This window comes from Protomyctophum parallelum (genome assembly GCF_964188405.1).
Source record: "Protomyctophum parallelum genome assembly, chromosome: 12".
NCBI lineage: Eukaryota > Metazoa > Chordata > Actinopteri > Myctophiformes > Myctophidae > Protomyctophum > Protomyctophum parallelum.
The window spans coordinates 51,806,701-51,824,479 of record NC_139712.1 but is presented as its reverse complement, the minus strand read 5'-3'; the positions used below and the strand labels follow the sequence as shown (position 1 = coordinate 51,824,479).

Sequence of the window (17,779 nt, the reverse complement as noted above, 5' to 3'; positions counted from 1 at the left end):
ACTCAATACAAAGACTGTTAACTGTGAGTGGACGACCCAATTAAGCATTACACTGTTTAAGAGGGTCCACATTGTTCAATTCATCAAACATTTAGAGACATACAAACATTTAGAGACATACAAATAGACATTTCTATGTTATGTTACATTTCTAGGTTATGAATGATCTATTCTATAGCCTATGTTACAGTCCACGGCACAATGAGTCTATATAATTTATTATGCAAGCCACACTGAGCAGTCCATGCACTGAAGCATGATGGTTTCAAGATATTCCTCTGACTCATAACTCCTTCTTTGGTGTGTTGATTTAGTACAACGCCGTTCTAACGTTTACTGACACAAGTTCACACAACTAATGTTCTTTGCACTCAATAAAACACGAAATACAAGTTGACATCAGATTAGAGTTGAGATCTTATCTTGACACAGAGTGGCCGTCCATGTGTACTTAACAGTTCCAGAACAGGCTGTGGCCGTGCTTGCTGTAACATGTGTGGGTAGTACTAGTAGTAGGCAAGGCTAGTATCAACTGTGCTGCTCTGCTCTCTCTCTTCGTGGAAGTTTCTCCCAGTGAGTCACATAGGCACTGGAGACGAGACGCCACCCAGTGACCCAGCAGATCTAACACACTGGATCCCACGCTGGCTTCCCAACTCCGAGGAGCGAGGATCTCTAGGACCCACACACTGACACATTCACTTTCACAGTCCTCGGAACACCAGAAGCCAAGGTGGTCTTCTGGTACCACCCGGTACCGAATGATCGAGGGATTTATGGAAATGTTATTTTGGTCTTTTTTCGTCACTCGATCCTCCTTTTCTTTGGGATGTTTCTTTTTTTGACGCGGCGCGCTTTCTGATTGTAATTTGCAAAGTAGCGAGAGAGAGAGAGAGAGATCAAAGTGACGGTGTGTTTCGGGAGGACCCGGTGGTCGTTCCGTGTGGGAATGGGAATATAAAAGTCCACAACCTCATCGACCAGGCTGCATGAGATATAAGGAAGGCGATCGCCAAGGTAAGCCCGTCTGTCTGTCTGTCTGTCTGTCTGTGTGTGTGTGCTGAGAGAGTGAGCCGCTTTGCCACACTATCCTCAACATGGCGCGTTTCTTGGAGTAAGGACGAGGAGTGTAAATATAGAGCAGACTGTTGTCACTTTATATATTTGGATCGAATCGATCCGACTGAAGTGCACAATCCTATAGCTATTATTCTGTTGTATAAACATGACTCGATCACAGTGTGAAAACAGCCTATACTTTGCTATTTGGTGCTGCTGTGTAAGTTAGTGTAGACACTAACGTAACGAGACTGCATGATGCATATGACACAACAAAGCTGCACAAAACATTTATCACGATGTGTGTTCGTTTAGATTAGAACATTAGCAGCTTTGAATCAAACTGCGTGACGAAACTGCCAGTGTTATAAAACTTCACACGGAAGCATGGCTGCAGTCTCGCCTGTCTGCCTGGTATTCCAAAGTAGGTGTGTGTGTGTGTGTGTGTGTGTGTGTGTGTGTGTGTGTGTGTGTGTGTGTGTGTGTGTGTGCGCGCGCGCGCGCGCTGGTGTGCGTGTGCGGTGGGGTGCACGACTGCACGTACGTACCTGTGGGTTTGTAGCTGCTTGGCAGTTTTTTCATAGTCCCGAGACGAGGCTTTATCTACTGTGTCTGTCTGACCTAAAGTTTTGGACAAATGTAGCTGTCACTTGTCACACATCAGTCATAGCTATTAGCTGTGCAGTTCCAGTTGTGAGAGGTTATTCAGGCCATATGGTGATGGTGATGGTGTGATGTGTGAAGTCCCTTAATGGGTCTGGGGACACTGATTGAGTAACCTTTGTGGCTTTGTTAATGTGCAGTGGTGCATTAAATCATACAGTCAGTTATGACTGAGTGAATTGAACGGTTTGTTTGTTTTCTATTAAGCTCCCTGCCTGGTATGGCCTACAGTTATACAGGCCAGGGGGTCTCACCTTTTTTGGCTGCAAACACCCCAAAATAATCATATTTGAGCTGGGGCCCCCTACCCTGTCAATCACTGGGAGGAGTTGAGGCATTCCATTTTGTTTGACTCTGTTCCACAACTTTTTTGTCTCTTATTGCGACCGAAGTCGCAGTTAACTATAGGCTATGTCAGTGTATCATTCACAATCCCCATTACATGGGGAAACCCCCCATATTGGTGCCCAGGTCTCGTGACATCACATGACATCATCAGGGATGGAGATCCCTGATGATGTCATAGTAAATGCGAACTGCTGTCGCAATTAAGCCCATATATGGAGATCCCTGATGTCATCAATATTAGTATATGGATATATGTCAGAACCTGTTTCTGACATTCCATATGTTGATCCTTCCTCATCCATCCTTCCCCTTTAGATGTCTTCTTTTTGACTGTTACCTGTCCATTTAAACTCTAGACCGGCCTGCCCCAAGTTATTTGTGCAGTTCTCAACAGGCCCGAAAAAAAAATACAGTACTTGAGTACATGTACTGTACTTAGATACTTTCCACCACTGCTTCCACCAAAGTATGAAGCATGTGTTTCTCATGTGTGTGGAGCTGGGGGCAGGTGTGGTTCACTGGTTCAGTTCGTTGTAGCCAGTTTCATCACTTGAAGTCAAACAATGACACACACTAGAGTAGGTCAACATTAACACTGAACTCTTGAATAGCACTTCCTCTCCTCCCTGAGTGCACACACATCCGACCATGTGCACACGCATATCCACTCGCTACTTGCTCACCTCCATGGTTGTGCATGCTTTTTCCATGCTTCAGCACAACGGGAAGGCGACCGGTCCATTGATCCATGGAGTGGTGGTAGTGGTGTTACCTTTCCCCCAGGAGGCCACTTGGCTGGCTCTCAACCCAGTCCAGCACCATTGCACAGACGAGCCAAGGCAACTCCATCACAGCTTTAGCTTAGATTTAGATAGACGCAGTGTTTCCCAAATGCTGGGTCAGGAGGACACATTTGTGGGTCATCAAATTCCCCTTTTTAGGTGTCGCGCTAAAATGTTTGGGAACCACTGGCTTAGAGGCTACAGTTGGGGTTTGGTACTTGCCATGTAAATGAAGTCTTGTTAATGTGGCGTGGCTCTTTAGTTTTTACACTAAACATGTATTCCCTCTGCTGACAGCGTCACACCGTCTGAGGTGTTGTCTCACCCCAACCACGGTCTGTTTACCCTCCTCCCCTCTGGGAGACGATACAGGAACCTTGGTTCCAAGTCCAGCAGACTTAGGAACAGCTTCTTCCCATCCACTGTCATCTACCTGAACTCCTCATGCACTCCTCACGCCCCTCAGTGACAGCCCCCCTCCCCCTACCCACCCACCTTCCCTGTTGTATCTTGGGACTCTGTACACTTCATCCTTGTGCACTTGTGCAATATGGTCACTGGACCTTAGTCTAGCACTTCTGTACACTATGGGCTACGTGCAATAAGGACTACTATGTGCAATATGGAGTGGGAAATATTGAATAATATCCTTATTTATTTATTAGTTTAATGTCTACTGGCTGCTTACTGCATTTACTTACTGACCTGCACTTAATGTATAATTTTTTTACTGACATGTTTGCACTCTGGTGAGATGCGAAAATACCTTTCGCTGTACTGTACTTTTACTGTACATTGACATTACATTGAATCTCATCTTCATTTCTCTAATGCTATTTCAGAACCATAAGGAATGTCCTTCTGTATGTCGAGCATGATGCTAATCCTAACGGTTTGCTCTGCTGCTGCTTGAACGATCAGATTATTGAAGACACGGAGACATTACATCACATGCACTCTACTGATTCCCTGCTTGAATTCAAAGCTCATCTCTTAATTAATTATTAAACATCTGCCTTCTATGATACCTTCTTGCACCTACTACTTGCTACTGTCTAATAAATTCAGCCGGGCTCATATTTCACCGCCTTGCACTTCTCTGTTATACTTGAAACGTTACAACATAACACTACCCCCCCGATCAGCTTTATTGTCACAGGTGTAAAGAAGACGTGGGTTAATGTGCGCTCCCGTCATTTAGTAGTTTATAATTTAGTTAGAGAATATAGAGGATCGAGGTAGAGTGAGAGCAGGAGAGAAATGGAGTAAAAGAGCAGGGTTGAATCAGCTTAAATGAAAGGGGTTATTTTAGGAGTTATTTACATACACCTGTCACAATCATTACATAATCACCTAATCTCAATTATTTGAGATGATCGCAATTATTTGAGGTAATACTAATCACAATTATGATGCATAAACGTCATAATCGTTTCCATGTTATAAAATGTTCATACATTTTCAAAATAGCTGATACCGTAAATAGCTTATCTACAACCTTACAATGCATCATGAATTGACTATTTTCACATTTTCTGAGTACTTTCCTTTTACACTTATTTGTCATACTGTGCAACTTTTGATTATGAAGCCTTAAAAGGCAAATAGAAATTAAATTAGTATTCATATGTTCCACTGTTCAATTCAATGCGACTGAAACACAATTAACAGTTTCCGTGCCTTGAATGGATTACTCCAGGTTAATGTCGCTGCCGTATCGGACATACCCGCCTTTTGTTTTATGTGTTTAATCCGCCGTAATGTAATGAATCAAAAGAAAATCCGTCTTCGTAGCGGAGTATGAGACTGGATGCCTTCGCTGAGATGACAAAACCGGAAATCGTCACATGCTGTGGGCTGCTAGGGCTTCTGGGAAATTGAGGCCAATGGAAATGCATTGGGTGCAACGCCTCATTGAAACCAATCTTGTGTGCGTCTTCCGCGTGCACCAAGATGGTGGATGCTACACACAGATCATAACAAACCACGGGAGCTTTTTTTGATGGATTTTCGCGGATTAAAAGCCCAAATAATTCAGCGTATGCTCTAAAGGTAATACAACAATCTCGGCAGTGAAGGGGGGTTGATTAAAATGCGGGTTAATCGTAAAAAACAGTCAAACTGTTAAATCGGTAATGGCAATAATTTGTATGATAATTAACTTTGTTGTAATATAATACAATTTGTAATTGTGACTGCCCTAGTTGCAAGGTCAATGTATTCTAAATATCTAATATCTATCTAAATCCAACGGGGCCGGGGGACATGATCGTTGTGTACTGTTCTGTTTTAGAAACATTAGCATCCTATACAGGTGTGTACATCATATTATACTACATATAGCATGCCCCCATGAGGCGAGGTGAAAAAGAACCATTAAACACATTCTGTACGGGAACCCCTTTTGGTGTTTTAACTAAGCATTATGTTATACTTTAGCTATTGGAAAATAGCAGATCTACAAGCTCACAGCGCGCCACCGAGTGTTGCGCTACGAGCTTGTAGGTCTGCTATTTTTTTTAAATCGAAGAACGACTGACATAGAAACATAGCTTTTTCAGAAAACTGTCAGGATGTAGAAGACATTTCTAGAATCTGATCTCAGGTCAAAATGGGTTTTAAGGCAGGTGCTGGACCAAAGGAAGGCGATCATAAAAGACAGAAAGGTCTGCAGTGCATATTGCAGTTCCCTTAAGTGCAATTTATTGGTACATCCAACAGTGTGAGGTTTCGACCCCATGCTCTTCATCAGAGAAGTATTCCTTTGTGAATACAACAAAGGAATACTTGTTGTTACTATCTATTGTCCAGGTGCTGTGGATTTGATCATTGCATTTCTGGTCCGTTTATGAATGTGTGCTTGTTCTACTGTTGCTCTTCTCGTAAATCACTGATAAGAGCTTCCGACGTTGACATTTCAGGTGTTGAGTATATTTGTAACGGAACCCAGTCTCACAGCCAGAAAGCGACAAAAAACAAAAACATATCCATGAATTCAAGGCTTTTATGGGCTGAGTAATTGATAGAAAAGTATCCATTCTTTGTGTGAACTATCACTTTAAGTACAGTGTGCATAAATCAACCACTCAAGAACTATCCACCCAGAGTCCATAATTAAGTTTGCACGGTCATAGATGATTCATGCTACGAGCCCTTTGAGGCTTTTCATCACATTCATTTGTCAGAGACTGTTTCCCTCCCTTTCTCCCCCCCCCCCCCCCCCCCCCAAATGGTTATAAGGAATAACATTTCTGTTTACTGATCTTCATCAGGTCAGAGTTGACTGAAACGTTTTTTCTTAGATCTGCAAGCTCGCACCGCAGCGCAAAGCTACTATTTTCACTTGTTTGGGTCCTCCTGGGCAAACATCTGATTTATCTTTTTGGGTTTTGAGCAAACAAGTTTGGGAACCGCTGTCCTAAAGGATTAACTCTAATGATTCAGGGAACCCAACCATGAAATTGACTAGATCAACTTTGAATGCAAATCACTGCTACTTTCTGTCCCTTGTTTGTGCTCCTTGCATGCAGTCACAGGGGGGGTGCATACTTAGTTCAGACTAGTCATTGGTTAGACATGTGTTAAGGGTTAGGGTGAGGGTTTGAGATAGGTTGTAGTTGTAGGACTAATGAATGGTCTAACCAAATGACTAGTCTAAACTAAGTACTGTCTAAACTAAGTACTGCACCCGTCACAGGAACAGAACATTAAGCTTGAAGCATGCTTCATTGTCCTGTCTTTAGTTTAAAAGCAGTGCATCCTTAGATAATGCTGCCCAATGTCTGTATTATCTGCCTCTTTAGATCAACTCACCCAACTCGTCTCTCCATTTCCCAACATCTAGTAGGCCTCCGAATGGCTCCGATGTGGGCTTAATTGCTTGTGTCCCCGAGCAAATTCCACACATTCAGAGCCACAGACATGTCACAACATACATGGGTTGTGGAGATACATACACGGACACAAGAACATCCTCCGGGGACGATACAGTTATACCCAAGCCAAGCCTCACATTTCTCTATTCTCGTCTCAATAAGATCAGATGGACTTGCACTGAGGCCTTCAGGAGATTCAGGTGTCATGATACTGTGTACAGTAGCTGCAACAGCAGTGAAACACAAAAGTTAGTCCAGTACCTGCCTGTAGACCCTATCGCAATTTGGTGTTGGGGGAATTTCTCACTTGATCTAAGTCAATGGGTCCCTAGACATGAAAGATCAATGAGGTGCTTGTCCGCCATAGTGCCACGAATGGCGCAATGGCCACATCAAAAATGGCCGCCATCGGTAGGGCTGGGCGATATGACGATATATATCGTATTTTCGATAGAAAATGTCTATCACGAAAAAAAAGCTATATCGCTTATATCGCCGTTTCGCTTTACGGCAGTATTTTACGTCACAGCGCTTATATACGGCATGCCCAGCAGCCCACCGCGCGCACTGAAAACAGTGAGCCAACACCTTTCGGATGTCTTCTCTATTATATACTCTAAGGCCAACACGACCACAACACAAGCCGAGGTGGTGCTTGCACCTAAAAGAGGGAGATGATGATGATGGCTGACGAGATTCAGAGCGGTGTAAGGGGCACGTTCGGAAATACCACACCGGAGCGAACTCATCTATCAGTTTGCATTGCACAGTGCGCCTAGTGCGCTATTTCCGAACGCGCCCTAAAGTAACCGGTCATTCACTGTTATAAATGCAGGTTTCATGTTGGGTCAAATTGATAAATTGCGTGAGCCACGCATGTTTTACACAGTTGAACAATAAGCTTGTCCGTCGTCGGGTGCACTGCAAACTTCTTCCAAGACGAAGACGTTCCTCTTACCTGTGCAGTCCTCCTGCTGCGTCACGCGTGTCTGTCTTGTTTTATTGTTCCAAATAAATTATTCCATTTGAAAAGTCCTTAATTCAGCAACAGCTTACAACAACAACACAAGACGCTGACTTTGTTGTGATCATCAAAAAAAAAGGAAAAGAAAAAGCCCCACTCGTCCCAGACATATACGCACAGCTGTGGGCATGGAGAGTTGACGACAAGATCGCGTTCTCTCTCACTCTCTCTCACTCTATCGCCTGTAGTCAATTAAACATCGTTAAGCTGCCCAACGTCTTTAACAAACTAAACTATAACTACAACAGAACATGTTGATTCCCTATACAGAGCTTAAATGAACTGAAACAACTGTAGTGACAAACTGTGACATGAGATATTTATTTTTTCCTTAAGCCAATTTAATGCAGACACAGGCCTGTACTTCTGTCTGAATGGCAACGTCTTATTTCTTTCTTTTTTCTTTTTAATTGTCATAATAATAATTATTATTAATAATACTAATAAAACTTTATTTGTATAGCACCTTTCATGACATGAAATGCAGCTCTCAAAGTGCTTTACAGAGCAATGGAGAAAAAAAGAAAAGCAAGGCAACGACATTAAAAAACAAGCAGTGATGCAATACAGTGAGGACATGAATAACAAAAAATAAAAGATCAATTAAAAGCAATGTTGTAGAAGTGGGTCTTGAGCTGTGCTTTAAAAATGTCTACAGAGGCTGAACAATTGAGTTCAGCCTCTAATTATATACATTTTATTTTGTAATATTTTTGTACTTGCTTTGGGCCTGTCTGTGCATGGGAAGGGCATCAGTATTATATTCATATAAGTAGACTGGATAATGTGAATTTAATTGTTTTTTGAGTGGTGCAACCATTATAGACAGCTATGTGTGTCCCTGTCCCTGTATCCGAGCACGGAAATAGCATAACTATTGTCACCACCAAGTGTCACTGTTGTGCAGCCTAACACAGACAGAGGCCAGGGAGGAGAGCTTGTACAGTACAGTACAGTACAGTACAGTACAGTACAGCCCAAGTACAGTAAAGTACTCGACCTGAACAAAAATCAATTCTTTTAGATAAAAAAATAGGTATCGTAAAAAATATGCTATATCGTGAGTATATCGTTATCGTGATAAAATAAATTCTATATCGTGATATGAGATTTTGTCATATCGCCCAGCCCTAGCCATCGGCTATGATGAAAATCCAACCTTTTTGTTTTTTAGTGTTTAAGCACATGTAATACATTCATTTTGACTAATTGTGGTGTGTGGAATTCATTTCTGATATTGTTTTGATGATTTGGGGTGATTTTGACCTTGAAAGGTCATAGTCAAGTCATTTTGCTATTCCACAGACCTTGGCCATAACTTGTCCATTTTTAGGAGTAAGAACAGGAACAATAAGTCTATTTCAACTAAATCTGACTCTTAAAATTAATTTCTGATATTGTTTTGACCATTAGGGATCATCCTGTCATTGAATTATTGATGTTAATGTCATTTTTCAATAATTCGATTATGATTCTTTAGTCGCTTTTACTATATATTTTCATGATTTGTTTTCTTTACATAAACAAAATACATGGGCATGAGAAAAACAACAACAGCACTATATGTGCTGTGTGAATAAGCCCATTGTACAAAATACTCTGTCCATGGCCCAAATGAGCCAATTCATTGCTATGGCAACCCCATAGTGGAGGTAAGTCAATATATCATAAGAATCGTTCACTTGATGGTACAAGCACCAAATTTGGTACACAAGTGCTTCAGAACCTACTCTCTCAGAAAAGTACGTTGTCCACTTGAAAAAACTAAATGGCCACCATTTTTCAAGATGGCCGCCAAATGAAAAGGGCCTTTTGTGGCAGTTCTGGACAACCGTGGGTCCGACCAACTCGAGACCGGGCACTGCACTCCCTGTGTGTGTGTGGAACGTGTGTGTCGAATTCGGTGAAGTCGGTGGGGCAAACGGTTCTCGGGTTACATGGATTACAGATGTACAGACACACACAGACTTGAATATATGTCAATGGGCAATGCCCATTGGGTTTTTTTTTAGATGATGGGTAAGAAGAGAGAGATGTGATGTCAGGTGGTGTGGGCTAAGAAGTGGTCAGGGCTAAGATAAAGTATATGAGATGTACAGTAAGTGCAAAGAGAGATGGTGAGGGAGGGAGAAAATGATTTGTACCAATTGACCAAACAGTAGACAGTAGTGTATCACGTTAAGGTGAGTATAGAGATGGAAATGTTCTAGCAAGTGAAGCCAGTGTATTGAGAATATGGGACATATGTGTCAGGAGTTATTTGTGACAGAAGGCTACCAGTGAGAGGGGAGATGTATGGTAGTGAGACCAGCCATGCCGTACGGTTGGAAACGGTGGCACTGATGAAAAGGAGGCACAGCTGGAGGTGGCAGAATTAAGGATGCTATGGTTCTCATTAGGAGTGAAAAGGAAGGACATTATCAGAAATTACTGAATTAGAGGATCAGCCCAGGTTAGAAGGTTTGGGGATAAAGCAAGAGAGGTGAGGTTGAGATGGTTTAGACATGTGAAAAGGAGGGATGAGGGTACATTGGGAGAAGGATGCTGAAGATGTAGCTGCCAGGTAAGAGGATGGCCAAAGACAAGGTTTAAGGATGCTGTGAGAGATGACATGAAGGTGGCAGGTCACAGAGGAAGATGCAGAAAACAAAACCAAAAGGGGTCCTCCCCTTTTCCCTGTGCGTGCACACACACACACACACACACACACACACACACACACACACACACACACACACACACACACACGGTACTCTACAGTACACTACAGTATGTTACAGTACAGTATGGTAAAGTACAGTAACGTGCGGTACGGCATGGTACAGTATGATACCATAAGGTATGGTACAGTACAGTATGATGCCGTACAGTACAGTAAGGTACAGTATGATACCATACAGTAAGGTACAGTATGGTACAGTATGGTACCATGCAGTACGGTACAGTACAGTACAGTACAGTACAGTATTGTACAGTATGATACCATACAGTAAGGTACAGTATGGTACAGTATGGTACAGTATGGTACAGTATGGTACCATGCAGTACGGTACAGTACAGTACAGTACAGTATTGTACAGTATGATACCATACAGTAAGGTACGGTACGGTATGGTATCATACTGTACCTTACTGTACTGTACGGCATCATACTGTACTGTACCATACCTTATGGTATCATACTGTACCATGCCGTACCGCACGTTACTGTACTTTACAATACTGTACTGTAACATACTGTAGTGTACTGTACAGTACCGTGTGTGTGTGTGTGTGCACGCACAGGGAAAAGGGGAGGACCCCTTTTGGTTTTGTTTTCTACATCTTCCTCTGTGACCTGCCACCTTCATGTCATCTCTCACAGCATCCTTAAACCTCGTCTTTGGCCATCCTCTTACCTGGCAGCTACATCTTCAGCATCCTTCTCCCAATGTACCCTCATCCCTCCTTTTCACATGTCTAAACCATCTCAACCTCACCTCTCTTGCTTTATCCCCAAACCTTCTAACCTGGGCTGATCCTCTAATTTAGTCATTTCTGATCAAGTCCTTCCTTTTCACTCCTAATGAGAAGCATAGCATCCTTAATTCTGCCACCTCCAGCTGTGCCTCCTTTTCATCAGTGCCACCGTTTCCAACCGTACGGCAAATAACTCCTGACACATATGTCCCATATTCTCAATACACTGGCTTCACTTGCTAGAACATTTCCATCTCTATACTCACCTTAACCTGTTACACTACTGTCTACTGTTTGGTCAATTGGTACAAATAATTTTCTCCCTCCCTCACCATCTCTCTTTGCACTTACTGTCTCATATACTTTATCTTAGCCCTGACCACTTCTTAGCCCACACCACCTGACATCACATCTCTCTCTTCTTACCCATCATCTAAAAAAAAACCCAATGGGCATTGCCCATTGACATATATTCAAGTCTGTGTGTGTCTGTACATCTGTAATCCATGTAACCCGAGAACCGTTTGCCCCACTGACTTCACCGAATTCGACACACACGTTCCACACACACACAGGGAGTGCAGTGCCCGGTCTCGAGTTGGTCGGACCCACGGTTGTCCAGAACTGCCACAAAAGGCCCTTTTCATTTGGCGGCCATCTTGAAAAATGGTGGCCATTCAGTTTTTTCAAGTGGACAACGTACTTTTCTGAGAGAGTATGTTCTGAAGCACTTGTGTACCAAATTTGGTGCTTGTACCATCAAGTGAACGATTCTTATGATATATTGACTTACCTCCACTATGGGGTTGCCATAGCAATGAATTGGCTCAATTGGGCCATGGACAGAGTCTTTTGTACAATGGGCTTATTCACACAGCACATATGGTGCTGTTGTTGTTTTGCTCATGCCCATGTATTTTGTTTATATAAAGAAAACAAATCATGAAAATATATAGTAAAAGCGACTAAAGAATCATAATCGAATTATTGAAAAATGACATTAACATCAATAATTCAATGACAGGATGATCCCTAATGGTCAAAACAATATCAGAAATTAATTTTAAGAGTCAGATTTAGTTGAAATAGACTTATTGTTCCTGTTCTTACTCCTAAAAATGGACAAGTTATGGCCAAGGTCTGTGGAATAGCAAAATGACTTGACTATGACCTTTCAAGGTCAAAATCACCCCAAATCATCAAAACAATATCAGAAATGAATTCCACACACCACAATTAGTCAAAATGAATGTATTACATGTGCTTAAACACTAAAAAACAAAAAGGTTGGATTTTCATCAAAGCCGATGGCGGCCATTTTTGATGTGGCCATTGCGCCATTCGTGGCACTATGGCGGACAAGCACCTCATTGATCTTTCATGTCTAGGGACCCATTGACTTAGTTCAAGTGAGAAATTCCCCCAACACCAAATTGCGATAGGGTCTACAGGCAGGTACTGGACTAAGTGTTACAGGAGCAGTGATGGAAGACATTTACTTTACAAGTTCGGCATTCAAAATGCATTTTACTTGAGTAAAAGTAGAAAAGTATTGACATCAAAAAGTACTCATTATGCAGAGGGTCCCATTTCACACGTTTTCTAATGCATAAAATGTGTAAAAAAAAAAATCATTTGAAATGCCAAAGTATACTGTATAGGTCTGAATTGGTTTGTAATAATAATAATTAATAATAATGAATATCTACAATGTAACTAGCAACTCAAGTTGTCAAATAATTGTACTGGAGTAAAAGTACAATATTTGCCTTCACGATATAGTGGAGTAGAAGTAAAATATTAGAAAATTGGATATAATCCATTAAAGTAATAGAAAATCCTCAAAACTTTACACAAGCACATTACTTGAGTAAATGCACTTTGTTACTTTCCACCACAGTACAGAAATAGAGTAAAAACTGAATGAAGACACCAGACATTGCACTGGAACTGTGAATGAATTTAATTAAGTCATATCAATAAATATACGGTCTGTCAGCAATGAATATCTCAATGAGTATATCTACAGTGCCTATACATGCCTTTGAAGTATCTGAATGAATATACAGCCTATCAACAGTGAATTCACTAACAACAGTGAATATATGAATGAATAATTATACACTGTATATTCTATCGCCTCTATATCAAGCAAGGTGCTTTGATGTGAGTTGTTTTTAGTGACTCATGCTGTTTCTTTTTATGAATCTTGCATAAGGAAATGACAAAAAAGGAAATCTGAATGTGCGTCGTCAGAGGCCACATGAAGTGAGTTAAACAATTTATCTGACTCTCATCTTCGGAGCCAGACACTTGCTTTCATTCTTCAGCCAAGACACATGCGTTCGTCATCACTGTGAGCTTTATATGGAGAAAAGCTCACAGATGACTGCGTGGCGTGTGTCGGCCTGTGACTGAGTTATGAAGACCCGAGACCGATTCAAAAAATGTCAGCTATCTGAAAAAACGTTGCTATATCAGTGGTGCTCAAACATTTCCATGTCAAGGACCCCCAAACTCTGTCTTATCTATCTATAAATGCACGTCTCTGTCTGTCTGTCTGTCTGTATGTTTGTCTGTACGTGTGTACGGCTGTAATGCACGTAACTCGAAAACCGTTCGCCCCACCGACTGCTGATTCGACACACGCGTTCCACACCGTCCAGACGTCCAGGACACACACACACACACACACACACACACACACACACACACACACACACGCGCACACACACGCACCCACAGAGACACCACTCACTCCTTGGGGGCCTGTCTGCGACTGCCGTTGTTCCCATGGTTCCTGACTGTTCTCAGTATGAATTGACTGTTGAGAAACATCTAGACATGCCTGACTGAGAGCAAAACATGGAGTGTCATTGGAGAACTCGTGAACCTTTGCTGGTTTTCCACAACAAAGGGCTCAATATGTTAATCGAGTGGTATCAGTTGCACCATTTGTTAATTCATAGTTAATTAACCATGACTGTTGGCTGTCAAGAAGTAAGACGTCATGGGCAATATGTTGTTTCGACGGGGAAACTTATGAGTAAGAAATTAATCACATTTGGCAATCAGTAGCCCGGTTTATAAGCCCTGTAGTAGAAACCCCGCAATCTACGTTGTTTAATCTTAGCTACTGAAGAGTCCAACAACTTTAATTGAGAGTATCAAGTTGTGCAGCACCAAACCCGTCCCAAATTGCTTTGCCCGAATGCATTGCCTCAAACTCTGCTTTTGTGCAGGACAGGTTAATTCTGTCAGGCAGAAAGCATGTGCTCCGTGCATAAAAGTACAGATCAAATTTTGTTAATCCCCTCTGCTATTCCCGTCTGTGGAGGTATAACGGGCCGGGCCTCGCCTGCACAGCTGCACGGCACCACCACAAAGGGAGAGAGAGAGGGCATCGTCAGGGGAATGGTTGTCAGAGCCCATCAGCTCAATGCGTCCAGCGGCCCCAGTGCTTACATAAGAGAGAAGGGATCTGCAGTTAGCGCCGTTCTGACAATAGAAATATTACAGTAATGACATATAATTGGGGTCAGGGTGGGGTGGCGTGGGGTCAGGGTGGTTCGTGGGTGGGGTCGTTACTCGCCAGGCATGGGCGGGCCCCTTTGCATGATGGGAGGCCAATGCGATTGGGTTGGGATCCGGAATCGGATCCCAACATTGAGGAACCCAAATCAGTTCCGCGTCCATCACATTTGGAACATGTTCCGGAACCGTTTATTTTTTATCACACTGTCAGAGCTGGCATGTGGACTTCACGTCTGATATGCAATTACAGTACCGGTCGTTGTCAAACTTTGACATTTCAAGAATTCCACATTCAATTTGGTTTCATTTTTTACACCTGTTGTTAGTGTCCATTTGGAAGCCCCTATAGACGAATCCATGGAGCATTGCCCTGCCTGTATAGGTCAGGTGTAGCTAATCAGTGCTGTGATGTAAAGCTGCGCTTAACGGTACACCGCAGCTATGGCTGACCTACAAGCTCGTATCGCGCCACTCGGTGGCGCGATACGAGCTTGTAGATCTGCTATTTTTAAATAGCTAAAGCATAACATGATGCTGACACCAAAACGGGTTCCCGTTCAGAATGGGTTAACATCCTATGGCCTCATTCACACCTAAAAGACACCCGTCTTGTCCGTGTCTTGTGTCTTGTCTGTGTTTAATGGCCGCCCCAATGCATTTCCAATGGAAGTCACATGGTTTGACCAAGCATTTTTTGTTTGATGGGGGGGAAGGGGGGCAGAACACAGCCATCAAACAAAAATGTTTGGTCAAACCATGTGACTTCCATTGGAAATACATTGGGGCGGCCATTAACCCATTCTGACCGGGGACCCATTTTGGTGTCAGCATCATGTTATGCTTTAGCTATTGAAAAATAGCAGATCTACAAGCTCATATCGCGCCACCGAGTGGCGCGATACGAGCTTGTAGGTCTGCTATTTTTGAAAAATCGAAGAGCGACTGACATTTTTAGAATCTGATCTCAGGTCAGAATGGGTTCATCAGACCAGTGTGTGTCCAGTGGTGATGCGGTGGTGGTGGTTGTAAGGGTCTCTGTGGTGATGCGGTGGTGGTTGTAAGGGTCTCTGTGGTGATGCGGCGGTGGTGGTTATAAGGGTCTCTGTGGTGATGCGGTGGTGGTTATAAGGGTCTCTGTGAGGATGCGGCGGTGGTGGTTGTAAGGGTCTCTGTGAGGATGCGGTGGTGGTTATAAGGGTCTCTGTGAGGATGCGGCGGTGGTGGTTATAAGGGTCTCTGTGAGGATGCGGTGGTGGTTATAAGGGTCTCTGTGAGGATGCGGCGGTGGTGGTTATAAGGGTCTCTGTGAGGATGCGGCGGTGGTGGTTATAAGGGTCTCTGTGAGGATGCGGCGGTGGTGGTTGTAAGGGTCTCTGTGGTGATGCGGCGGTGGTGGTTATAAGGGTCTCTGTGAGGATGCGGCGGTGGTGGTTATAAGGGTCTCTGTGAGGATGCGGCGGTGGTGGTTATAAGGGTCTCTGTGAGGATGCGGCGGTGGTGGTTATAAGGGTCTCTGTGAGGATGCGGCGGTGGTGGTTATAAGGGTCTCTGTGAGGATGCGGCGGTGGTGGTTATAAGGGTCTCTGTGGTGATGCGGCGGTGGTGGTTATAAGGGTCTCTGTGAGGATGCGGCGGTGGTGGTTATAAGGGTCTCTGTGAGGATGCGGCGGTGGTGGTTATAAGGGTCTCTGTGGTGATGCGGCGGTGGTGGTTATAAGGGTCTCTGTGGTGATGCGGCGGTGGTGGTTATAAGGGTCTCTGTGGTGATGCGGCGGTGGTGGTTATAAGGGTCTCTGTGAGGATGCGGCGGTGGTGGTTGTAAGGGTCTCTGTGAGGATGCGGCGGTGGTGGTTGTAAGGGTCTCTGTGGTGATGCGGTGGTGGTTATAAGGGTCTCTGTGAGGATGCGGCGGTGGTGGTTGTAAGGGTCTCTGTGGTGATGCGGCGGTGGTGGTTATAAGGGTCTCTGTGAGGATGCGGCGGTGGTGGTTATAAGGGTCTCTGTGGTGATGCGGCGGTGGTGGTTATAAGGGTCTCTGTGAGGATGCGGCGGTGGTGGTCAAGTGCTGTATTTGGGGTTGTGAGTTTGGTTTGGATGTGGATCACAGCGGGGATCACAGCGGGGCCAGCAGAGCGCGCAGCAGGAGTGTGTCCTCAATAACCCCTCATTCTCTCTCTCACAGTGGAGGAGCTCTGCTCTCCCTCTCTAGCTGGCTCTCTCTTTGTCTCACCATTGTGTTTCTCCTCAATGCTCTCTGTGCATGTTTGTCCTCTCAACCTCTCTACCTGCCTTCCTTTCTTCAGACTGGATCTCATTTGGGGCAGTTGGACAGATTTTCAACATTTTCATCTTTAGTGAACCTGGCGTTGATGTAGGAAATTGCTCTGGGGGCCATCTGCTATTTGGAATAACAGTCTAACGGGGACAAGAACATTGCATTCACTGAAAAACAGATTGCACACTCTGCACAAAAAGAAGAAAAACTGAAAAACCTACAATTTAAGAGGCTGGAAACTATATTTAGTTTCATACTTAGCTGTAAACAAAGTAGGCTAGGTAGTGTTAGTAGTACACCTAGATATTGCAGAGGTCCAAAAGAACACAACACAACACAGTACAACACAACACAGTACAACACAACACAGTACAACACAACACAGTACAACAAAACACAGTACAACACAACACAGTACAGTACAGTACAACAAAACACAGTACAACAAAACACAGTACAACACAACACAGTACAGTACAACACAACACAGTACAACACAACACAGTACAACACAACACAGTACAACACAACACAGTACAGTACAACACAACACAACACAGTACAACACAACACAGTACAACACAACACAGTACAGCACAACACAGTACAACACAACACAGTACAACACAACACAGTACAGCACAACACAGTACAACACAACACAGTACAACACAACACAACACAGTACAACACAACACAGTACAACACAACACAGTACAACACAACACAGTACAACACAACACAGTACAACACAACACAG

At 43.4% G+C, this 17,779-nt stretch overlaps 1 pseudogene across 1 annotated transcript in view; it reads left to right on the top strand.

The window, feature by feature from the left end:
* The first annotated feature begins 256 nt into the window (after positions 1-256).
* LOC310867706 (partitioning defective 3 homolog) overlaps positions 257-17,779 on the top strand; it is a 656,686-nt pseudogene continuing 639,163 nt past the window's right edge. Inside the window, exons 1-2 of the transcript XR_014571073.1 lie at positions 257-262; positions 881-1,017. The product of XR_014571073.1 is annotated as a partitioning defective 3 homolog (transcript). The remainder of the gene's footprint in view (positions 263-880; positions 1,018-17,779) is intronic.